We start from the raw sequence: 27,573 nt of genomic DNA on the forward strand, positions 1-27,573 counted from the left end.
TTACTGGATTCTACATCTGAAACTATTAATACATCATATATTAAGTAGTTTGGTTTAAATTAAATAAATAAAAAATAATATTTTTTCTACATATAATTCTAAATGTCCAGACTGTTTAATTATACAAAATCATAAGATCATTAGCATGAATCTCATTATCTTGTTACATATAACAGGAAGGGAATGGAAAATAGAGCATAATTAGAGTCTATCATTGGAGCAATAAAATAAATCTTTGTTATATTATTAGATTTATGAATAGACAGAGTATGCGTTTTGATGTTTTTAGGTTAGTAAGAAATCACCCATAGAAATAGATAACTCTTTAACATCTGTTTAAGAAGATCAGAAAATCCTTCCATAGGGACACCTGGGTGGCTCAGTGGTTGAGCATCTGCCTTTGGCTGAGGGAATGATCCCAGGCTCCAGGAATCGAGTCCCACATCAGGCTCTCTGCATGGAGCCTGCTTCTCCCTCTGCCTATGTCTCTGCTTCCATCTTTTATGAATAAATTAAATCTTTTAAAAAAATCCTTCCATAACTGAAAATTTCGAGCACCATATTGGAGAAACAGGATACAAATTATATTATTTCTTTTTGTAACAGATGAGGAAAACTATATTCTAAGAGGATCATTTTCTCAAACTATCTCAACAGTATATTACAGAGATATAATATACAATGTCGCTCTCAATGACACTAAATGCTCAGCATATCATGAAGTCAAGGAAAAGTGGAGATCCTGGTCTTTACACCCTAAATAACTGCCTTAATATATATTCTAGGTTTATTTTGTCATTGCTGTTTTGGTAGTGGTGTCGAAAGAGATATTGACAAGAGGTTGAAATAATTCAATATGCCATAATTCTAAGGAAACAATTCTATACATTTAAGTTTATATTGTTAATATAGGGATGTGATTTTCACTATAGCTAAAAATATAGTGTATAAACGTTATGTAATATAATACACATTTTGGAAGTTTAACACATTTTCCCTAAAACTTAAGAGCAGTAGTTTTGTATCTTTCTTAATGCTTACAGGAATGGGAGATTTGAGATGATGCAAAAAATTATTTATGTGGTCTGAATTTGAAGACGTAATGTGCTAGGATGTTCTGCTTTGTTGTGAAAAAGAGAGACAAAGAGAGGTCTTTTGGGGAAAATGATGGAATAGGAGGATTCTCAGCTCATCTCCTCCCACAGATACAACTAGTTAACAGACATATCAGTGTCCAAGGCTTATAAAACCACCTAGAGACTTACAGAACAAATTCTCCACTGCTAAATGTAGACAAGAGGCCACACTAAAGAGGGTAGGAAGGGTGGTGACATGGTCAGGAGCTATAGGACTAGTGAGACTGTCCAGAGGAAGGAAGGACACCATGGGAATGAAGAAAGGAGAGAAACAGACTCTTGGCTTTCAAAACCAGAGTAGCTAAATTTTACAAGTTCTTGCAAAGTATAGAGCTTAACATCTGTAATATTAAAAATCAGCAGGCTCCTGAGAGAGCCCAGGAGGGTGAGAGGAAACTAAGTTCCCACCCTTAAAGAGATAGCACAACAAACAGCCTCACAAGAGATACATTATATTAGCAGAAAAATACCTAGTGTATACAGGAAGGAATTTATTTACTGACCTCAGAACACATACTGGAGTGACAGGGATCATTGGAAAACCTCTGCAGGAACAAAGTTGCTAATGGCCACCATTTTCCTCTCCTGCCCTGTGGCAATAAACATAGGGACACCTGCAGGAATCAGCACTGCACCAACTCTTACTACTAAACTTGCTAACATCATGCCCCACCAATGTGTTCTCTTGAGGACATGTCCCCTCTAGTCAGCCCTCAGCTCCAGGACCCCTCATACAGCAGACTCAGCAAACCCTACTAACACTGCATGACTGGAATCTGGAGAAGGAACCAGAAATCCAGATCCAGGAGGCACAAAGATCCCCCAGGAAAATCAACCCAAGGAAGTCCACACTAAGACACATAGTAATTAAAATGGCAAAAAGTTATATTAAAATGGTACCTGGGTGGCTCAGTCAGTTAAGCATTCAACTCTTGATTTTGGCTCAGGTCATGAACTCAGGGTTATGAGATCAAGCCCCATGTCAGGTCGGGCATGGATGCTGCTCAAGATTCTTTCTTTCTGCCCTTCTTCCCTCCAAAAAAACACCTAACTAAAATGGCAAAAAGTAGTGATAAAGGGATAATTTTAAAAGTAGCAAAAGAAAAGAAGTTAGTTACATAAAGGGAAATCCTTTAAGGTTATCAGCAGATTTTTCAGAACAAATTTTGTAGGCCAAAAGAGAGTGACATGATATATTCAAAGTGCCAAAAAAAGAAAGAAAAAACTGCAGCCAAGAATACTCTATCCTGCAAGACTGTCATTCAGAATAGGAGAGGTAAAGATATTGCCAGACAACAAGAGTTAAAGGAATTCAAAGCCTTTAAACCAGCCCTACAAGAAATATTAAAGGGAATACTTTGAATGGAAAGGAAAGACTGTAAGCAGGAGTAAGAAAAGTAGGAAGCACAAAAGCAGTAAAATTATTATTTTTTAAAAGCAGTAAAATTAAATCTATAAAAATCAGTTAAGAAATTCATAAAATAAAAGGATATTAAGCATGACAATATGTTCCTAAAACATGGAGACAGAAGAGTAAAGACTGGGTCAAAATTAAGCAACCATCAACTTAATAAATAATGACTATTTGCATAAAATGCTATTATTAACCTAGTGCTAACCACAAATCAAAAACCAGTCATAGATATGCAAAAAATAAAGAGAAAGGAATTCAAGTATATGACTAAAGAAAGCCAATAAACCATGAGAGAATAGAGCAAGAAAAGAAAGGAATGGAGAACTCCAAAAACAACCATAAAACAATATGTAATTAATTACATAAGTAATTAAATTGCAATGAGTACATACCTATCAATAAGTACTTTAATGTAAGTGGAGTAAACACTCAAATCAAAAGACTTGGGGGCAGAAGATGAAAAAGCAAGACCCATCTATATGCTGCCTATAAGAGATCCATTACAGGCCTAAAGCCACTTTAGATTTAAAGTGAAGAGATAGAAAAGCATTTATCATGCAAATGGAAGTGAAAAGAAAGCCAAGGTAAGAACACTTACACCAGACAAAATAGACTTTAAAACAAATATGGTTAAAAAAAAAAAAAAAGACAAAGACAAACTAGGAAATTACATAATCATAAAGGGAACAATCCAAGAAAATATTACAATTGTAAATATTCATACATCCAACATGGGAGTACCCAAATAAATAAAGCAGCAACAAAATGAAGAAAGTAACTGATAGTCATACAATAATAATAGGGACTTTAACACCCCCACTTACATCAATGGATAGATCATTCAAACAGAAATCAACATGGAAACAGTGGCTTTGAATAACACACTGGACCAGATGGATTTAACAGATATGTCCTGAACAGGGCAGCCCGGGTGGCTCAGCGGTTTAGCACCTGCCTTCAGATATGTCCTGAACATTCCATTCTAAAACAGCAGAATACACATTCTTCTCAAGTGCACATAGAACATCCTCCAGATTACATCGTATCAGGTCACAAAACAAGTCTCATTGAATTAAAAAAAAAAATGGTATGTTTTATCATACCATTCATCTTTTCTGACTATAATGCTATGAAGTAGATCAACCAAAAGAAAACAATCTGGAAAGAACACAAATACATGTATATTAAATAAAATCCTACTAAACAATGAATTGGTCAACCAAGATATCAAAAATACATGGAGATAAATGAAAAAGGAAAAAACAAAAACAAAGATCTAAAATCTTTGATACACAACAAGCTATTCTGATAGGAGAGTTTATAGCAGTATAGGCCTACCTCAAGAAGCAAGAAAAATCTCAATTAAACAACCTAACCTTACAGCTAAAGGAGCTAGAAAAAGAAGAATAAATAAAACCCCAAATGAGTAGAGGGAAGGAAATAATAAATATTACAACAGGAAAAAAAGTAAAAAATAAATACAAAACAAAACAAAATCCCCCAATAGAATAGATGTGTGAAACCAGAAGCTGGTTCTTTGAAAATACCAACAAAATTGATAAACCTTTAGCTAGACTCATCAAAAAAAAAAAAAAAATCAAGAGAGAGAGAGAGGAGAGGGACTCAAATAAACAAAATTAGAAATGAAAAAGGAGAAATAAGGGATGTGTGGGTGGCTCAGTGGTTGATCATCTTTTGCCTTTGCCTCAGGTCGTGATCCTGGGGGCCCAGGATCGAGTCCCAAATCAGGCTCACCACACTCTGCCTATGTCTCTTCCTCTCTGTCTCTGTGTCTCTCATGAATAAATAAATAAAATATTTTTTAAAAAGAGGTGAAATAACAACTGACACCACAGAAATGCAAAGGATTTTAAAAGAATGTTATGAAAAATTATATACCAATACTTTGGACAACCCAGAAGAAAAGGATAAATTTCTAGAAATATATAAACTACCCAAACTCAGGAAGAAATAGAAAATTAGAACAGACTGATTACCAGCAATAAGAGTGAATCAGAAATAAAAAACTTCCCAATAACAAAAGTCTAGAACCAGATGACTCCACAGATGGTTCTACCAATCATTTAAAGAAAGTTAATTTATTCTTCCTAAACAATTCCAAAAATAGAAGAAGGAAAACTTCCAAATTCATCCTATGAGGGCAGCATCATCCTGATACCAAAAATAAATAAAAAGAGAATGATAGATTAATATCTCTGATGAGCAGAAATACAAAAATTTTCAAACTAAATCAAACAATACTTTTAATCATTCACAACAGTCAAGTGGGACTTATTCCTGGGATGCAGGCATAGTTTCATATAGGCCAATCAATCAATGTGATATATCACATCAACAAAAGAAAGGCTAAAAACCATAATATGATCATTTCAATAGATGCAGTAAGAGCATTTGACAAAGTATAATATCCATCCATGATAAAAACCTTCAAAGAAATAGGTTTAGCGGGAACATACCTCAACACAGTAAGGGCCATCTATGAGAAACTCATAGCTAACATTGTATTCAATGATAAAAAATTGAGAGCTTTTCCCTTTAGATCACGAATAACACAAAAAGGTCTACTCTCACCACTTTTATTCAATGTAGTACTAGAAGTCCTATCCACAGCAATCATACAAGAAAAAAAAAAAGACTAAAAGACGCCTATTGGTAAGGAAGAAGTAAACTTTCCATTATTTGGAAAGTTAGATGACACACTAACATTTATAGAAAATCCTAAAGATCACCAAAAAACTATTGGAAATGATGAATGAATTCACCAAAATTGCAAGGTACAAAATCAATATATAGAAGTCTGTTGTATTTCTACACAGTAATATTGACGTAAAAAGAAATTAAGAAAACAATCCCATTTACAATTCCACCCAAAATAAGAAAATGCCTAGCAATAAACTTAACCAAGGAGTTAAGAGACTTGTACTCTGAAAAATATAAAACACTGTTGAAAGAAAATAAGGCAACACAAAGAGATTCCATGCTCATAAAATGAAAGAAAAAATACTGTTAAAATGTCTGTACTACCTAAAGCAATCTACAGATTTAATGCAATCCTTATCAAAATTACAACAACATTTTTCACTAAACTAAAATAATCCTAAAATTTATATAGAACCACAGAAGACCTAAATAGCCAAAGCAATGTTGAAAAAGAAAAACAAAATTGGAAATATCAAAATGTGAGATTTCAAGCTATAATGCAAAGCTGTAGTAATCAAAACAGTAGGGTACTGGCACAAACAGGCACACAGACCAATGGAAAAGGATAGAAAGCACAAAAGAAAAAAAAAAAAAACATGATTATACGTTCAACTAATCTTCAATGAAGGAGACAAGAATATGCACTGGGAAAAAGTCTTTTCAACAAATGGTGTTGAGAAAACTGCACAGCTACATGCAGAAGAATGAAACTAGGTCACTTTCTTATATCATATATATATAAAAAAATAAACTTAAAGTAGATTAAAGACCTGAATTTGAGACCTGAAACCATTAAAATCCTAGAAGGGAACACAGGCAGTAATCTCTCTGACATTTGCATGATAATATTTTTTCTAGATTTTTCTCCTGAGGCAAGGGAAACAAAAATGAATTAGTGGGACTACATCAAAATAAAAAGCTCTTGCACAGCAAAGAAAATGATCAACAAAACTAAAAGATAACCTATTAACTGGGCAAAGATTTTTGAAAATGATATATCTGATAAAGGATTAGTATCCAAAATATATAAAGCACTTATAAGACTCAACACCAAGATAAACAAATAGTCCAATTAAAAAATGGGCAGACGTTGATGAGCACTGGGTGTTATACTATATGTTGGCAAATCAAACTCCAATAAAAAATATACATATAGGGATCCCTGGGTGGCGCAGCGGTTTGGTGCCTGCCTTTGGCCCAGGGCGCGATCCTGGAGACCCAGGATCGAATCCCACGTCAGGCTCCCGGTGCATGGAGCCTGCTTCTCCCTCTGCCTGTGTCTCTGGCTCTGTCTCTGCCTGTGTCTCTGGCTCTGTCTCTCCTTCTATCTCTCAAGAATAAATAAATAAAATCTTTAAAAAATATATACATATAAAAATCACTATACAAATGTAAGACAACAGAAAAAAAAATAGGCAGAAGGAATGCCTGGTGGCTCAGTGGTTAAGTGACTGCCTTTGGCCCAGGGTGTGATCCTAGAGTCCCAGGATCAAGTCCCAATTGGGCTCCCTGTGTGGAGCCTGCTTCTCCCTCTGCCTATGTTTCTGTCTCTCTCTCTCTCTCTCTCTCTCTCTCTCCCCCATTCTCTCTCTCTGTGTCTCTCATGAATAAATAAAATCTTAAAATTAAAAAAAATGGGCAGAAGACATGAACAGACTCATCTCCAAAGAAGACATAAAAATGGCCAACAAAAACACGAAAAGAAATTCAGCATCACTGATCATCAGGGAAATGCAATTCAAAACCACAATGAGATATCACCTCAGAACTGTCAGAATGGGTAAAACAAAAAACAGAAGAAACAAGAAATGGTGAGGATGTGGAGAAAAAGGAACCCTTATGCACTCTTGGCCACAGGTACAACCCCTGTGGAAAACAGTGTGGAGTTTCCTCAAGAAATTAAAAATATAACCACCATATGATACAGTAATTCCACTACTGTGTATCTACCCAAAGAATATGAAAATATTAATTTGAAAAGATACATGCACCAGTATGTTTATTGCAGTCTTCCTTAGAATTCCCAAATTATGAAAATAGCCCAGGTGTCCATCCATTGATGATTGTATAAAAATGTGGTGTACACACACACACACACACACACACACACACACACACACTGTAGTATTACTCAGCCATAAAAAGAATGAAATTTTGCCCATTTGCAACAACATGGATGAATCTAGAGAACATAATTCTAAGTGAAATAAGTCAGAGAAAGTAATAGCATGTATTGTACTCACATGTGGAATTTAAGAAACATAAAAAAAATGAACAAGGAGAAAAAGATATTTTTGTTTATAAAAGAGAAGACTCAACTAATAGAGAATAAATTGATGGTCGCCCAGAAGGGGTGGGTGAGAGAGTGGGTTAAATATTTGAAGGGAATTAAGAATACACTTATCACAATGAGCACTGAGTAAATTATAAAATTACTGAATCACTGTATTGTACATCTGAAAAGAATATAATATTGTATACTAACTATATTGGAATTAAAATAAAGAAAAAAGGAAAATCAGGATGTGAATGTGAGTAGTGATATACATCTGTGTACAGTGTGTATATACTCTTGCTATTTATTTATTTATTTATTTATTTATTTATTTATTTATTTTTCATGAGAGACACACAGAGAGAGGCAGAGACATAAAGGGAGAAGCAGGCTCCCTGCAGGGATCCCTATGCAGGACTCAATCTCAGGACCCTGGGATTATGCCCCAAGCTGAAGGCAGATTCTCAACCACTGAGCCACCCAGGCGTCCCTACGTTCTGTTGTTACTGATCTGCTGGCCTCAAGAAGTGTGTAGCACAGTGTAGTACTATGGCAATGTGCTGTGCTAATAAGCACTGGACTTTGTGGATAGGACTTCTCCATAAGCAGGTAGGATTAAATTAACTGGTAGAAGAAAGAATAGAGCGTTATTTGAATGGACATATTAGATCCAAAGTTTTGCTTGACTTTTTTTTTGGCATTTTTATTGGACTTCAATTTGCCAGCATATACTATAACACCCAGTGCTCATCCCATCAAGTGCCCCCCTCAGTACCCCGTCACCGAGTCACCCCATCCCCCCACCCACCTCCCCTTCACTACCCCTGTTCATTTCCCAGGGTTAGGGGTCTCTCATGTTTTGTCACCCTCTCTGATTTTTCCCACTAATTTTCTCTCCTCTGCCCTTTAATCCCTTTCACTATTTTTTATATTTCCCATATGAGTAAAACCATATAATGATTGTCCTCCAATTGACTTACTTCACTCAGCATAATACCCTCCAGTTCCATCCATGTTGAAGCAAATTGTGGGTATTCCTCCTTTCTAATGGCTGAGTAACATTCCATTGTATATATAGACCACATCTTCTTTATCCATTCATCTTTTGATGGACACCGAGGCTCCTTCCATAGTTTGGCTATTGTGGACATTGCTGCTATAAACATTGGGGTGTAGGTGTCTCGGTTTTTCACTGCATCTGTATAGTTGGGGTAAATCATTAGCAGTGCAATTGCTGGGTTGTAGAGTAGCTGTATTTTAAACTCTTTGAGGAACCTCCACACAGTTTTCCAGAGTGGCTGTACCAGTTCACACTCTCACCAACCGTGCAAGAGGGTTCCTTTTTCTCCACATCCTCTCCAATATTTGTTGTTTCCTCACTTGACTTTTAAATACAATTCCTATTATTATATAAGGGTCTAGACACCAGATAATTCCATTGACCAAATATGTTCTTACACACTTTCAGACATATATACATACATACATACATACATACATACATATATACATACCAAATAAAGAAAAAATGTTACCCACATAATTTTAATTTATGTCCATTTATGCATTTCCTATTATAACCAGAGGCCAAGATCCTCCCTAGTTCTTTTTGCATTCAATGTCAATGTTTTCTCTGTTGTGTCTCAGTTTTATATTGTGTTACAAGTTACTTCTAAATTTCTTTAATTTTTTAGAATTTTAGGATTATATTGAAACGTCTACATGAATAAACTAATTTATGTACATAATAAACAATGTCAAATCTTTTGAATAAATAATTCTACAGCAGTTAAAACCATCTATCAACTAAGAAAGCTAATGTGATAAATAGAAGTAAAAACAGCAGTTCATCATTTGTAAGCATATTCCATGAACCTGGAATGAATAGAATTCTGTTGAGAAATTTAAAAATTAAAGGATGGCTATTTTTATGAACGATTATCTGCTTAAATGAATTGTACATTCAATCACAAAGTCAATGTTACATTCTGAGCTATAACTGATATTTTTCATGACATCTATTCTATTCCCTTGAGTAAAGGAAACATAAGCTGAAAAAGCAACAAGAGAAAAAGAAGGAAATCTGATCAGATTACATTAGTAACTTCCCATCAGGTTGCCACTTTTCTTAGTAATTTTGCTGGTGTTGGAGGCTACTATTATTAGTGTATTATTGTTTGCCTGTTATTATGATGGATATGTTTAATCATATTAGAAGAGTTTACATCACATTAAGAATGACAAATATTAATGTTATAATAAGTAGACTTTAAATATTAAAGCACTTCCGTAATGATTAATTATGTTATTTTGCAATTCATTCTTCTGAGTTATAGTCAGATATTGTAAAGTTCTTTTTTTCTAATTACACACAGTCAACTACTTGCAAGGTTATTTTGAAACCATACTTATATTTTATTTCCTAGTAGAGTCTTCCTAAATGTTACATGTACTTAGGATCATAGAATTATCCTATCATGAACGATGAAGTATTTTTATCTCTCTCTAGGCATCAAAAAATACTACTGAATCAGTAAGTTTTCTTAAGTCCAGGAAAATACAAAAGTGAACATGCTCTATTTTATATGCTCATTAAGAAATCTGTAAAATATATATGTTGAAATGCCATATATTATGTAGATACATTGAGGTAGTGTTGAGATATCTCATACGTAGATATCTTGAAGTATACATTCTGAGTGTTAAAGCACTCTTTATGATAAAAAATTCAAATAACAAAATGAAAAAGAATCAGCAATATAGGTCTCTTGAGTCAAAAAAAGGACCTCTTGACTTAATTAAACTTCAAAGGCAAATATTAGAAACTTCAAGAATAAAGTATTTATGTCATATGTTTTCTTGTCTTTACATTTATAATATGCTACAAGGAATTAGTTTAGTTCTATATTTAGTGTTTACCTTGGTTTTCCTATGCAATAGATCATAGTTACAGCATATTTAATATTAATGATTTTTACTAATCTAGTATTCCACTAAAGTTTCATAGCATACAATAAATTTTGTTTTTGCTGAAGCAAAGAATTCAATTCACTTGCTCAGAAATTGGCAAAACAGTTTGTCATGTAGTGATTGAGCCTACCAAACTACTCAACATATGCACTGCAATGAGGCTTTGTTAGTCTGCTACATTTCCAGCAACTTAAGGAAGTCATAAACATGTTTGTTTCAAAAATAAATTTTTTTTATTTTATTAACCACTTTTTTGGTTGATGACTCTGGTAATAAATTGACCACTTTTTTGGTTGATGACTCTGGTAATAAAATGAAGAGGCCCAGTGTAAATAACTCTTAGCCTTTAGACTAAGGTGGGATAAATGAAACAGTGACTGTATGATTTAGTAATTGCATCAATATGTGTTGTGAATAAGTATGTGTATGCCTTCATAGAATTTTTTAAAAGGAATTATGAAACTATTACATTCAGTATTCCTATCAATGCCTAAATCCCTCACTCAGTAAGAGCAGCATTTGAATAAAAATTGAGTTAATAAGAGTTAAACACATTTGTAGGTAAAGAAAATTCTCAGGAGATTCTTTGTTCTTGAGAGAATCTTTCTATGAACTAATAGATTGTGGGGGGAACTAATGTGGTCAGCAGTCTAAACTTCAAAAGGAATCTGTATTGGTATAAATATTCTAAAAAGTCATCTCTTTATAACTGTATATTAACAGGAAAGGAAACTGTCCAAATTACTATAAAATAGTGTTCTCACGCTGAAGAACCATATAAAAAGAATAGATTTTAGTCTAATTTTAAGAGAAAATGCCTTTATAAACCTATCAACCCTGGGAGAAAAGAATGTGTCAAGTTTAAGAAAAAGGATGGTCATCTATATCAATGTGAGGTCGGATATTAGAATTTATGATTATGCTATGATTGCCCTATAATTATGAATTATATACATGAGCTCCAAAAGTAAAAATGTTTTTTCATATAGGTGCAGTAAAATTAAAAAATTTCTGCTTCTAATGCACTTTTGAGATTGATTTTATATATACTGGAAATAGAGAAATATGTTTCTTCATAGGCATTTAGGTAAGGGTCTATTCATCACTGATGATTTATTGTACTAGTCACAAAAGTGGCCACTGTAATAATGATTATCAAGTAAATGTTACTTATGTCTACTAATTCCATGGAATTCAGCTCCATCGACCAAAAATTTAAGGTACATTTGAATTTAAACAGGTGGTGCTTGGCAAAAATTGCATGAAATGGCTGAAAGAGATATGAAAAAGATAACTGGTGAGTTTACAATAAAAAAGGAAAGAGAATTATTTTTAAAAAATTTCCATGGAGACCATACTGAAATTTAAGGAGGCTAAATTTTTATAAAATAATAAAAGTAATATTAACTGATATTTGTTGGTTTTGTACTATATGCTGGATGCTAGGCATTTAATATGAAGTATCTCAGTGAGTTCTCACTTATGCTTAAAATTAGTCTTAAATTGTCAAAATGTTTTTTTTTAAATTGTGTTAGGTAGAACTTGGAATCTTTTATTGGTATGTACTTTATGTTTACATTCAAGTTTTCATGTTTATGCTGCTTAGTTTGAGGTAAATGAACAAACACTTGCAAGTGTATATGTATATAAAGTATATAATTTAAAATATTTAAAACATTTAAAACAAATCTTTTAAGTTATAAGCAAAAAAATTGCTAGTAAAATATGCCCTTATTTTTTTTCTGTTTTAGTTTTCTTTTTTCCTCCTAAGAATCTCAAATCTCAAGAGATTCTGAGAATATTATTTCATTAATCTGTGAAATTTTTGGGTGACCTTGGGGACAAATGTTTTAGTCCCCATTTCACAGATGAAGAAACTTGGATAGAGAAAGGTTAATTTGTTTGTGTAAGTTGACACATCATGTCAAGTGCTATGTTCTTAGAAGAATGTGTAGGATTATTGCCTTTTTGGCTACTATAGTATATACTATATCATTTTTGTATATTTGAGAGACAAAGTAACTCAGGATAAAATAAATTACCTCATAATCTCTTGGCTTCAACCACATTTTACGCCTGTGGCTACATCCCCCAATATAATCTATTGCTGGTTCTAATATTCTTTTATCCCACTCATCTGTGAAAACACACAACAGAAGGAAGAAATAAAGAGACTATATATATATATATATATATATATATATATATATATATATATATATGCTTAAGGACTTTAGTTATTTTCTTAAATGATAAAATCACTTTCTTGAAAGGGATGGGTCAAAAAGAAGAGGTCAGGGATACAAAAATAATTATCTGTCTTGAGAAAAAAGAGTAAAAAATTGAATAATATTAATTCTATTTTGTTTGGAAATAAGACTGGCTGATCCCCAGTGGATAAAATAAAGTATATCGAGTATATCTGCTTCTTTGCAGCCTGACTATGCAGAGATCTATATAAACAAAAATATTATTTTATATACCTAAACTACTTGGTAATAATGTTTTTTTATTTATTTTTTTGAGATTTATTTATTCATGAGAGACACAGAGACAGAGAGGTAGAGACACAGGCAGAGGGAGAAGCATGCTCCTCGCACGCAGCCCAATGTAGGACTTGATCCCAGATCTCCTGCACTGAGCAGAAGGCAGACGCTCAATCGCTAAACCACCCAGGCATCCCTTTAATAATGTTTTTAAAAATTAAATTAAATTTTCAAAAAATTTCAAAACATTTTCTACATCTCTGACAAAGTAGCATAAAAGGAAATTTCACTGCTGTCAAATATGATCAGTGTAAACATATTAAAATATGCTTTTCCATCTGGAAAATCTAAAACAAAGTTTATAAAATTTGTCATAAACTATATTATCAATCCATTTTCTAATGGACACCTTAATCAAAAGCATCAAAAATTTCATTTCTAAAGTAATCATTATTTTTCCTGATTGGCAAAAGTTTTCATCTTATATTAAAAGAAGTCAGGTTGCATAAACTTCCCTCAGGAATCTAACTGGGGAATCAGGGCTACATGTCAGTTAAGAAATTCACATGTAACTTACTTAAGTCTTGTTTTCCACATCTTTGTTTAATAGAACTGGAGATAGAATGGGTTCTGGCTATCAGATACACTACCTTTAGAACAGCTGCAGTGTTGGAGTGGAAGAGAGTTAGCCAACAAGGCTCGACTTGTATATCCATTCATAGGTCTAAGGCCAGAGGAAGATGGGAAGATAAAAGTTGCTAACACATAGTGATCATTGGCAAAGACAAGGTCTCCAGTTCTCCACTATCACCAAGGCCCTCTAGATGTTTTGCACATATTCACTTGTGCATCACCATAAAAAAAGATATGTCTGAGCAGGGGGAGGGATGAATAGGAAAAGCACAGAGGATTTTAGATGACTGAAAATATCTGTATGGTACTTTAATGGCAGATAGATGCTATTATATATTTGTCCAAATAGATAGAATATATCACACCAGAAGTGAAATGCAGCACAAACTACAGACTTTGGGTGATTATGATGTGTCCATGTAGGTTCATCAGTTGTATCAAATGTATCACTCTGTTGATAATGGGACACATGTTGAAAACGGGAAAGTCTATGCATGTGTGATGGCAGGGAGAATACAGCAAATCTCTGTACTTTACCCACAATTTTGTTTTGAAATTAAAACTAGTATAAATATTTTAATTAAAAGAGTTATAACATACAAAAGAACAAATGAAAGAAGGAAGGATATCTTGAAATAATCCACTAGTCTCAAAAGGAGTATGAGAAACCAAGAGCTCTTAGCTGACCATCATATGCATGAGCAAGAAGAGCCCAGATCACCTAAGCTCAGCCTACATCAGCCAGTTGACTCCAAAGTTCATAAGCTACAATGATAAATGTGGAATATTATTTTGAAAAACTATTCTATTCCCTATTATGTATTTGTTATGTGTTATGAGTCTGCAACTCTTTCATTCCCCACTCCCTAAACCCTTGCTTTGAGCAATAGTATGTGGTAGTATTAACTTGTGCCTGTTAGTTTGCCTAAGCCACTTCTGTTCATTCTCTTGGAATCCTGCCACATGATGTGACAAGCAAAGGGTACACTGCTGGAGAACAAGAAACCATGCGGTTGTGAATACAGTTAATGTATTCATTCCAGCTGAGTCCCTAGAGGTATAAGAAACCCCAACCAAGATAATCATTTCCACTATCTGGTATGCAATCAACTTCAGTCTCAGGGGATGCCCAGATGAGGCCAGAAGTACCCCAAAGAGAACAGCCTAAATCACTGATCCACACATTTATAACTTATGGTTTTAAGTCATTACATTTTGGGATGGTTTGTTACGCTGTAATTGCTATGTCACATAATAAATAATTGTTGTTTCATGTGTTTGAGTTTTACATTAGTTTGTTTTGCTTCAAAGATAACTATTATGCCGGGGAGATCCCTGGGTGGCTCAGCGGTTTGGTGCCTGCCTTTGCCCCAGGGCGCGATCCTGGAGTCCCGGGATCGAGTCCTGCGTTGGGCTCCCGGTGTAGAGCCTGCTTCTCCCTCCGCCTGTCTCTGCCTCTCTCTCTCTCTCTATGTCTATCATGAATAAATAAATAAATAAATAAATAAATAAATCTTAAAAAAAAACAAAGATAACTATTATGCCAGGTTTGTTAATGAGTTTTCATGTTGTTTTAGAATAGAGAAAATTCTATACATCTCTAGCAAAACACTGGTTATAAGAAAAAAGAAAATCACTCTTACACATTCCAAATGGAGAAAACACCTCTTTTCAATATCTACAATGGGACCCAGAAGAAGATTTCAAGAAATGATAAGATCCTCAATAGGACAGAGGAAAACATATTAGAAACAAATTTAAAACAATTTTTAAAAATAAAGAGGTATTAGACTAAGCATTAATAGCAAAATAATGAGACTAAAGAGGGAGATGGATAATCTCAGTCAAAATAATCAAGGTAATGCCATCATTAAACAACATTAAAATCTTAGTGTCTGCTAGTAGAGCCTTATTTATTTCTCTCAACACAGATTTACTGCAGGTTAGTTTGAGAGGAGGCATTTTCTTATATTTCCCTCCAGGTATCTAATGTACAGAAAAAAAAATAATAATGGTGACAGGGGCCAGGGATTTGGGGAAGATCATGCACTCTCCAAAAACTTCCACTGCTTTTGCTTTTGACTTAGGGTAATAATGACCTTATCAAAATAATTGTGAAATGATTTCCCCCTGTTCCACTTTCTGGAAGAGGTATGAAGGACTATTATCACTCTTTAAACATTTAGTAAGATTAAACAGTTCAGAAATCTGCATGATTTGCCTCTTTTTATGCCTTATAATTTCTTGTTGAAAATTAGATACTCGCAATGGTATATGTGGCTACTTTTGGCTACTTTGAATGGGTATTGGACAAAGACTGAGCTTTGTACCAATATCCAACTCTCTCTTGGTTGTTGCAAGCTTTTGTTTAGTTTTCAGAGTTGGGAAAAAGTTGATTCTGATTTTGGGGGGCATTTTCCTTGTTTTATAGAGGTCTCTAATCTGTCATTTCCACTAATATACATGATCTCTAAAATTTTCCACTCATATTCATTGGTTAAAATAAGTTTCAGGGCACATTAAGCTTTTAAAGAATGCAGATATTTAACCCTATTGTGAGCCTAGAAGGAGAGAAAAAATAGGAATACTTTTACACTCTAATTACCATTACAATCCTGCTTCTGATCGCCAAGTATTTGGTTATTCTTCACACACACACACACACACACACACACACACACTACACTACACTTATCTCCTCCTTGAGGGAGGGAGATAATCCAAAGTACCATAGTACCATAAATCTTGGCATCAGATTCGAAGTCCAGAATACCTGAGGGGTATATACAGTTTTCTGTACTTTACATCCACATATGGATATTTCTAATCCAATGAATTTGAACTAAAAGAACAAATTATATACCCTCCATGACAATATCTACTGGTGGAAGATCAAAATCCAAGTGATGCACTCACAGAAAGATACCCCTATTCAGAAAGAATAATATGGATTCCATACCACAGTCATTGTCCATGGTAACTGTGGAATCTTGGTGGGCAGTTTTTATGTCTTCTGCAAAGGATTAAGAAGTATTCTTTGGCTATACTCATTTTTTCCTACAATTTAATGAGATTTCTTTCTCTTTTTTTTTTTTTGTATACCTATTTTTTTATTGGAGTTTGATTTGCCACTGAATGAGGTTTCTTAGTTTATTCTTTTATTTGTTCTTGGCCCTACCTTACCTTCTACTCTCATTATTTCCTTAGCCCTGAAAAAATGAGGTCTGTTATTTTGAGAACTATCAGAAAGAGAAAACAATAAAAAATGAATACTTGAAGACAAAGAGCTAACAAGGCAGTGAAAGATCATGGACCCTAAAAATAAGAAACATAAGGGAAACCGCTAAGTTTTAAACTGTGGGTTTAAATGGTTACTTTCCCCCCCAAATAAGGCAGAGTGGATGAAAAACTGAGATGAAACTTCTAAGAGGACCTAGTTAGAATCAAGGGTCCACTGTTTAAAAAAAAATTGTTCTTTATATAACTTATCCAGACTCATTTGAGCCCTCTTCTTGACTGGCTTCAGTCTTGTCAAATAATAAAGATAATGGAAAATTAAGCCAAAGTTATAAACTAGCAAGTCAGGGACGGTTAAGAAATTGATATTAAATATATTTTATAAAAAGCTCAAAATTGTGAGAGACCAGAATTAGAAATTAAAGGCAAAATGTGGCAACAATGTATGTGTACAATTCTCAATCATTTTAAATGTGACAATATGAAATACTGCTGAATGTGGAGAGCAAGGGAGCTATTTGTGGATTGCTAGTTGAGGAGGTTGGTACAAACAACGTCTGTAGACTGTTTTCTCAGTATCAAGTAAATGTGAGTGAATGCAAAATATACTTCTTATCAACTTTACTTCAAAGCATAAACACCTGATAATCTTTCATGCACATCTATCAGGAGACACATATGCCAATACTTGTCATAGGAAATGGTTACAATCTACCTTAAGGGCCATCAATAGGAAAACAGATAAATAAAATTTAATAATATCATAAGTGAATGCTAATAATAAGTGAATATGGAATAAATTCACAAATATAATACAAGAAATAGAATTATTTCAATATGATATTTATACAAAGTTACTTTTTATTTTATAAATGGTAGAAACAATGTCTAATGAGTGGTTACCCTGTACCTAGAACTATGCTTTTTATACAGTGCCTTAAAATAGTCCATGAAGCTAGGTATATTTTATCATAAGAAATTTGAGGGGTGCCTGGGTGGCTCATTCAATCAGAGTTTATCTTTGGCCCAGGTTATGATCCTGGGGTCCTGTGATTGAACCCCACTTTGGGGTCCCTGCTCAGCCAGGAATCTGCTTCCCCCTCTCCCCCTGCCACTCTCTTGCTTTCTCTCTCAAATAAATAAATAAATAAATAAATAAATAAATAAATCTTAAAAAAAAAAAAAAAGGAAATTTGAGTTTAAGAGAACAAAACAGTCATTTCTCTCACATTGGCCAAAGCAGTCTTTTTCTAGATATACCTCCTAAGGTGAAAAAAGAAAGCAAAAATAAATTATTGGGACCGCATAAAAAATTAAAACCTTTTATACAGCAAAGGAAACCATCAACAAAACAAAAAGACAACCCACAGAATGGGAGAAGATATTTGCAAATGATAAATCTGATAAGAGGTTAATATCTAAAATATGTAAAGAACTTACACAACACCCACCAAAAAACAATCCAATTAAAAAATGGACAGAAGATTTGAATAAACATTTCCCCAAAGAAAACATACAGATGGCCAACAGACAATTGCAGTGATGTTCAGCCTCCCTAATCATCAGGGAAATGCAAATCAAAACCACAATGAGATATTAGCTCACACCTGTCAGAATGGCTAAAAAAAGATAAGAAATAACAGATGTTAGTGAGGATGTGGGGAAAAGGGAGACCTCATGCTGTTGATGGGAATGTAAATTGGTAGAACTACTGTGGAAAACAATAGAGGGTCCTTGAAACAATTAAAAACAGAATTACTGTATGATCCAATAATTCCACTATCAGATATTTACTCAAAGAAAATGAAAATACTAATTTGAAAAGATTTACATACCTCTGTTTATTGCAACATTATTTACAATAGTCAAGATATGGAAGAAGCAACATGACGGTCCACTAATTGACAAAAGGATAAGGAAGGATAAGGAAGGAAGGTGAGATGTGGCACATACAGGAAGGAAGGTGTGATGCATACACACTGGAATATTATACAGCCATAAGAAAGGATGAGATCTTGCCATTTGCAACAACATGGATGAAGGGTATTATGCTAAGTGAAATAAGTTAGAATGAGAAATCTTTAAAAAATTTTTTGAGGGTAAGAAAACTTGAAAACAAAGATAAAGTGTAAGCAGCTTTTCTAAATTGCATCAATATCAGATAACAGATTTACAATAAAATCTGAGGCCTAATCTCTGAAACTATGCTCTTAATCACTTTGGTGTAGTGCTCACAAGTAACAAATTATTGTGATATCTTTATTATTTAATTATTTTTATCACATATAAATTAATTACATGTTCAGGGTGATAACTTTTCAGTAGTTTTATGTGTTGAGAGTATCCTTACATTATTTGTGATATATTTGTGCATGTGTAGTTTGTGCTAATATTATATATGCATACATGTAGGAAAGGTATACTTATATTTTGATATATATGTATATTATATTGACATAGATGAGAAAAGAGGGAGGAGAAAGAGAATCAATATGATGTTGACTGCACCCTGGAGGTCCAGGTGAATTTTATTGGTTTTTGGTTTCGTTTCATTTCTTATCACATCAATCACAAACATGTAGATATGTACTTTCTTTACTTTCCTGAAAGGAAATGTGGAAACGTCAGGGTTGAAGGTGAGGTAAAATATGATAGGCAAATATACTGAACTTACACAGAAGTCCAATATTTCCTGAAGTTAGGTTGGTAGGAGAGTTGATGGTGATCAGAGACTGGGGCATTTGAAACTAACAGTATGGAGGCATTCAACTTCATGGTGATGATAAATTTGAGTACCTGACAACAAGCTGAGGGTCTCATATAATGTGGAATATGCAACAATGGAATCATGGAGGAGGTAATGGAAATGAGAAATTGATTTCTAGAAAGATCATCCTCATGGGTATTAAATCACAAAATACAATGACAGGTGTAATGTGACAAGACTAAAAACAGTCCAGATGCTAATATCTTCAAGGTTCAAATGATGGGATCACGTCACAGAGAGGTGCATGACTATAAAAGGTATTTTGGGTAATATAGTCTGATAATATGAGATCAAAAGCTGGGAGGAAAAATGAAAAATAGAATGGAAGCAGCAATAAATACATAGAGCTTATTTTGACCTTCTACATGCTGCGGTATGCACATTATGTCAGAAAAACAATACCCTTATTTAAAAGTCTACAAGAAACACAGTGTAGATCCAGGTTTAACTTTGGCTGAGAAAGAGATTCAGCATTCACAGAATTTGAGACTATACAGACTTGTTGAAGAATGAAGCCTTAGTTCTGGAGAGTAAAGTGAGAAAGTCTAAAGAGTACTATGAGAAAAGTATATGTAAAAAAAAAAAAAAAAAAAGATTGTGTGAGGATTACAGTTGGGTGAAAGAGATGTCTTGGGAGTTCTGAGAGTTTTCTTTTAATTTATGTGGAAGAATGGAAAGTATAGATTCAAACAGGTTCTGAAGCAGTTATATTAGTGGAGAGCCTATAATTATTGCTTTGGAAAAATAGGAAAAATGCTTGCCAGGAGCATTCAGTATTGTGAGATTTCAATTTAACTGTTGCCAATGGAAGGGCAAGTTTCTTCATGAGAGCAGTTAGTCCTTCTTCTCCCATTCTAGAAATAATTTTGATGAGGTATATTGTGCCTCATATGATGTTAGGTGAGGAGTAGAGAATGATAAACAGACCATTTTTGGTCTTCTCCTTTATAAATAGTGAAAGAAAATGAGAAGTGTATGGGATTGAGGATAAGAAAATCTTAAACAAAACTGTCACTGTTAGTTTTTCTTAACAGATTTTTAAAATAAATTCACAAAGGGTATGATCAGACTAAAGAATATTTTGGTCTTAAAGCTGGGTTCAAAAATGCCAACTTCCTTTTAGGTAGTAAGGACTAAAACATCTTAAAGATGACACCAGCAGTGATACGGAATGAAGAAGAGACAGAGCAGGAGGGAGGCTTAGGACGGCCCGTTTTTGAAGTAAATTAAGTGGTTGCAGGGAGAATGAAATAGAGAAAACATTTGGAAAACATTGTGAAGAATTGATAGCACATGGTGAGAAAATTTCATATGGACATAAAATCATGAGAGCTGTGAAGCTGTGATGTTTTATGATTTCCAAAGTTGTTTGGAATATATTTGTTTAACAATAATGGAAGATTTGTATCTGTATTCTAAAAAGACCAAATTATTTTTTAACTGACTAAAGCTTTGAGTTAGGTTTTAAAAACTTGGGAAACATTTATTTTATTAAGAATAAAAGTTGCAGTAAGATTTGGTAAGACATAAGATGGTTTTTGTGAACTATGTTATTATTGCCACCATTTAGCAGCTTGCTAGATCATAATTCTCAAAATAAAAAATTCAGGTTTGGAGTGCTTTACTCAGTCCTAAAGGATATTTTACTGGGAAAAATATGGTATTGTGATGTTCAAATAGAACTTTTTAATGAGCTCTTTTTTTTATTTTACTTTTGTTTTATAGTTACTGAAAGCATCAATTTTATGGGAGTTTCAAAATTATTATTCCTGCTGCTATGTTTTAAATGGAAAGTGCATTAGTCTGAGTCACAGAGCTAACTTTGTTAACTTGGTTAATTGTGATATAGTATGCTCAGCTTGCATGTGAAAATAATTATAATTTGCATATATATGTTAAGCAAAAAATAAACCCAACAATTCTTAGTAGCTGAAAGAAAATATATTTATTACAGGGCATGTATACGAGATTTATTCTAACATAGAAATTAGTAATCCTACATATACAGTATTTAACTCAATTTTTCTTTGTGAATTATGGATGTGGAGAATGTATTTCTAAATTAATACCTACTAAGCATAATCTGAAGAACTAAGTCAAACTTGCGTGGGGGTGTGCTACTGAAACTTTAAACCTTTAACTTTAAACCTTTAAACCTTTAAACTTTTTACCTCAGCTAATCTTTGGATGTATACTAGTACAGCAGAATATATTTTGAGAGGTGGTGGTTTTATAAGTCAATTCAAAATCTCGTTCTACCACTTTCTAATTACTAGACCTCCTATAGTTATTTCTTTTTTCTAGTCTTCTCATTTGTAAAATAATGATAAACCACAAGTCCTAGAAGGTTGTTTTCAAAATCAGTAGTCACATATTTAAAGGAGAGATCACACCCTGGGAGATTGTAAGTGATTGATGATTGTAGTCCATATTAATGATACAATAGATAATATTTATTGAACATTTATGTGTCAGTGACAACAAAAAGTTTGTATGTACATTTTTGTTAAAATTTCTTCAAAACAACTCTATGTAGAAACTATTATTTTAGTTTTCACTTCAGAGATGGGGAAATTAAACCTTAAAATTTTGTATTACCAGTTAAAAGCTACACTAACTTAAAAAAAAAAAAAAGTTAATCTAGGATAGAAAAATCAAGCCTGAATCAGTCTGAGATTTAACTAAGTTTTTAGGTTGTCATACATTCTCTCCATCTTCCATCACTCTAAATTTTATATTCTAATTTTAGACTAAGATATATATTCTACTTACCATACTTAGATGAAAACATGTTTTGAAAGTCCCATTGTGAGAAGAGAAAGATTTGGGATCTTACTCAAGTCATTTTAAATGCTAAATGCTAAAAAAATAAAAAAATAAAAAAAAAAAATAAATGCTAAATGCTATCTTGATTGTCCATGGATTTACAGGTTTCATTTTGTTCATTCTTTTAGGTAACTTACCAATGCTCCACAGTTCTTGGTATTTTACTTCCTGCCTTCTGAAACATTTTCCCTTTTTTTTTTTCCATATTTTTTCTTTTTTTTAAAGAATTTATTCATTTATTCATGAGAGACAGAGAAGGAGAGAAAGAGAGAGAGAGAGAGGCAGGGACACATGCAGAGGGAGAAGCAGGCTCCATGCAAGGAGCCGGATGTGGGACTCGATCCGGGTCTCCAGGATCACACCCTGGGTCGAAGGCAGGCGCCAAACCGCTGAGCCACCCAGGGATCCCTCCATATTTTCTTTAATTAAAATCTATATTCTTTTTTATAAGATGCAAATACTGTCACACTCTAGTGTCTACCTCAAAAGTCCAATCTCAAACACTGTAGCAACAATGGAATCCTATAAAATTACTTATATTTTCTTTAACATGCTTGTTGCTTTCTGCTTCCTTGCTTGTATATGTTATTCTCTTGTCACTTAAACTCATTAAACACTTCTTGAATTAACTGAAAGGATAAAAATGAGAAAAGTATATACAATTCTTGACACCATGCCTAGTACATATTACCTGCTTATTACGTATTTATATTTTAACCTGTACTACATGAAGCCAAAATTTTGTTGACATTTTTTTTTAAGATTTTATTTATTTATTCATGAGACAGAGAGAGAGAGAGAGACAGGCAGAAGGAGAAGCAGGCTCCATGCAGGGAGCCCGATGCCCGATGCGGAACTCCATCCCCGGGTCTCTAGGATCACGCCCTGGGCTGAAGGTGGCACTAAACCACTGAGCCACCTGGGCTGCCCTGTTGACATCTTTGGCTCCTTGCTTTCTCTAACTTGAAATTTTGTCCAGTCTGGTTTATTCACCACGCCCATTCTTACCACATTAGTCCAAGTCAAGGTAATTATCTTTCATCTGAATTTAAGTGGATGCCTCTTAGCTACTCTGCCATACTCAATCTTTATAGTCTCACTTTTTTCAAATGGCAGCAATAGTGATCTTGTTAAAATTGATAGATATGAAACTTCCCTCCTCAAAATTCCTTTGACATCTCATCTCATGTACTAATTTTTTTTCTCTCTCTCCCCTGCTGTTCCCACCCCATCTTTGTATCTATTTCTATGTTTTACTCTCTTCCTGCTGTGCCTATACTAACCTTCCTTATTGTTCCTTGCATATACTGGGCATGATCCTAATTCAGTATGTGTGTACAGGCAGCTTTATCTTCCCAAACACTCTTCTCCTGATATCTGTGTGATTCATTTGCCCATATCTTTTATGTCTTACCCAGAATCTTAGTTTTTGATGAGATTTTGTTTGTTTTTATTATCATCTAACATCTACAGGCTCACTTATTCCTACTGCATATTACCTAACTTCCACAGTAGACCATGAAACACTAGAATTTTGCTTCTTTTTATATCAACGGAGCTGGACACATAAAAAACATTCAAAAATATATGTTAACTGAACATATTAACTTTTTCATTTTACTGAAGATTAAATAATGAGTAGTTCCCTAACTTATTGTAATGTCTTCCCAAACATAATGACAGCAAGTGATACTCTGATTATTTTGGTTGTAATGAACAGATATCCAATTCACACTACTGAGGCAGAAAAAAATGCATTTATTTAATTAACTTGCAAAAGTAGGACTCTGTAGTTATGCCATCATAGTCAGGAGCTCTCAACAACCAACACTCTTTATTCTCTACTTTGGTTATATTCTTTCCTATTGTCAATACTCTTATCTCCGAATGGGAGAAAAAGGGTCAGTTTCACGGACATGAATGCTGTGCAATTGCATGAAGTTCTGTGCTTAGAAGAGCTCTGTGTTTGGTTTATTTATTTATTTATTTATTTATTTATTTTAATAAATATTTTATTTATTTATTCATGAAAGACAGAGAGAGAGAGGGAGAGACACAGGCAGAGGAAGAAGCAGGCTCCATGCAGGGAGCCCGATGTGGAACTCCATCCCCGGGTCTCTAGGATCACGCCCTGGGCCTAAGGCAGGCGCCAAACCGCTGAGCCACCCAGGGATCCCCTCTGTGTTTGTTTTAAAATTTTCCTGTTACTGTCTTGATATTTGAACAAATGAGTCCTCCATTTTCATCTTGCCATAGCCACTCAACATTTGGTGCTAGTCCTCAGTAGAGGCCATGGTCCAATCAGCTGTGGACTCTATTTACACAATTTATCTACTCCCAAGAAAAAGGTTTTCTTTTTCCTCTTTTGTTTATCATTAATGTCAGTTTAAAATATTTGGGCACTCTATTGGCCCACACTGAGACCCTTCTCATTTCTCTACAAAGAGTTGTATTTGGAAAGGGAGAGACATTTAAGGAGATGAAAGTTTCTCCTGGGAAAAGGGGAGATCTCAAATATAAATAAGGATATATCTATAAGAGAAAGTTGGGGAAGTGATGCTAATAAAATAAAAACAATTATGTACATCACCTTTTATAAATGTCAGCATTTGAGGAGGCATCAATTTTGTTAACAATTCCTCTTCTGTTTACATATTTCATCTGCTTTCATTTTTTCAACATTATATAAACCACTATGAAAACATATTATATAAATCTTTCCCCATATTTTTATATTTTTATTAGAATGAAGTCCTAGAAACCGAATTTATATTTTATGCTATATGAATAAATTTGTTGTGCCCAAGATTGCGAATCCAAGAAACCACCAAGGAGCCGACACCCATGCAAGCATACGAAGGTTTATTTACAAGCTCAAGCTTGGGTCCAAGTATACCGGACACAGCAGAGCAGGGACTTGGACCCTGAGGCTAAGAGGCGTAGCAGCTTTATAGGGGCCAGTGGGATTGTAACATACGCAGAAAGGTGCAGTCATGTGGGTCCACACGCAGGTGGACCAATTGAATTACATTTTACCCTATAGTATCCATTTGAGCTGGCCTATTACTTTGGTCAGAATTGGAGTGCAGTTTTGGGGGACACAAGGCAGGGTTACATTGTTATGAGCCCATTTCTGGTAAGGGTGTGCCCAGCGGCTTGAGTATGGTGGGGCAGCACCTTAAGCAATCAGCAGGCCATGTGGGGGTCATACAGGAGGTGGTGGGTGCAACACAAAATGGAGTTAGTCCTGCTCTGCTTGTCCAGGAGTAGGGGATTTTTGTTAAATTTCCTGGGTCCCACAAAATTTAGCCTCTTGATTCATGTTTTCAAATTGATTCCAATCAATATTTTTTTTTTAATTTTTTTAAATTTTTTTTAATTTATTTATGATAGGCACACAGTGAGAGAGAGAGAGAGAGGCAGAGACACAGGCAGAGGGAGAAGCAGGCTCCATGCACCGGGAGCCCGATGTGGGATTCGATCCCGGGTCTCCAGGATCCCGCCCTGGGCCAAAGACAGGCGCTAAACCCACTGCGCCACCCAGGGATCCCAGATTCCAATCAATATTATGACAATTTATGACCTTATCAATCATGAAGATGCAGCACTCCATATATTTCTCAGATTTCAATATTCCATTAAACATGTCCTTAAACATAATTTGATAGGTTAAAAAAAACAATCTTTATAACCTAAATATACTAATTTGCCTTTGATTCCTAGCAAGGTGAAACATTGTTGTTATATATTAGTTATTTTATATTTCATATTTTTACTTATGCTCTTTGCTCATTTCTCCATTGTTCTTTCTTATCAGTTTATATAGAGGGTTTCAATTTTGTCACTTTCATAATTGTGTAATTTTTCATGATTTGTGTGTACAACTTTTATGTTTGATTTCCAATGAACCTTTGATGTGTTGCCTTTTTTTAGGGGGGGGGAGTGAAAATGTTATTGACTATATTATACTGTGACTTCTGTAATACTCCATATGCAAAATTTCAAACTTGAGTTTATAGAATAATTCTAATAAATCAATTTCATTAAAAAAACTATCCACCTAAATCCTGACCACTGACTCCCACAAAGTTGCATATCAATCTCAGGATTCGTAAAGGAATAGATTAAATATCTCATCATTCTAATCCAGTTTCCATACACAAAGCACACAATAATCCTTCTCTTGTCTTTTAGTCTTTTCTAAATAACGTTATTCAAATTTGAAATCATTTTAATTTGATGAGCAAATTACCAATGAGAAAGAAAGTATGTGGAGATAAGCTCCCAGCTGTCTTAAAATTCTTCCAGAGTCACTGGCTATCTCCCAAATTGCATATACACACTCAGTGAAACTACCAGAACCTCCCTTGCCTCCATAAAACGACAGCAAAAAACAGCAAAGGGGGAACAAAAATAATATCTACTATCTCTAAATGTATTTATTTAACATCCTGGCTGATTCAAGAAAGAAGACTAGCACACAAAAAAAGAGAAATAGGTAGAATAAGTTTGGAGAAGATAAGAAAATAAGAAATAAAGAAAGTAAATAGAGACTAAAAAAATAAGAAAATATTCATTACTATTTAGCTAGAAAATAAAGTTTTACGAATTATTAGAAATAAGTGAATTTAGTCAGGTTGTTAAGAGTCAATATGCAAAAATCAATTATATATTACATATACTAGTAACAAACAAACAGAAAATTAAAATAAAAGCCTCTGAGAAATATAATTGGAATCTAACTGAAATACACACCAGAACATCTAAAATTAAGAATAAATTCAAAGTCAAGTATTGGTGATAATGTGCAGCAACTGGAATTCTTTTATATTTCTGATGGAAGCCTAAAGTAGTACAATTGCTTTGGAATATTAATTGGACTTATTAAAGCTACATATATGCTTACACAATAAATCAGCAGTTCCCTCTCTTATTAAGAAATGATTACTTCTGTCCACCAAAAAAAAATCCGTAATTGTCATAATTGGAAACAACTGTCCATCAAAAATGGATTAGGTTTATATATTTGTATATAGAAATATTACAGAGCAATAAAGAAGAGTGAACTCCTGACATGGAGCTTGGGTAAACTCATAGGCAGAACTTTT

The sequence above is a fragment of the Vulpes lagopus genome, chromosome 9, assembly GCF_018345385.1.
Source record: "Vulpes lagopus strain Blue_001 chromosome 9, ASM1834538v1, whole genome shotgun sequence".
NCBI lineage: Eukaryota > Metazoa > Chordata > Mammalia > Carnivora > Canidae > Vulpes > Vulpes lagopus.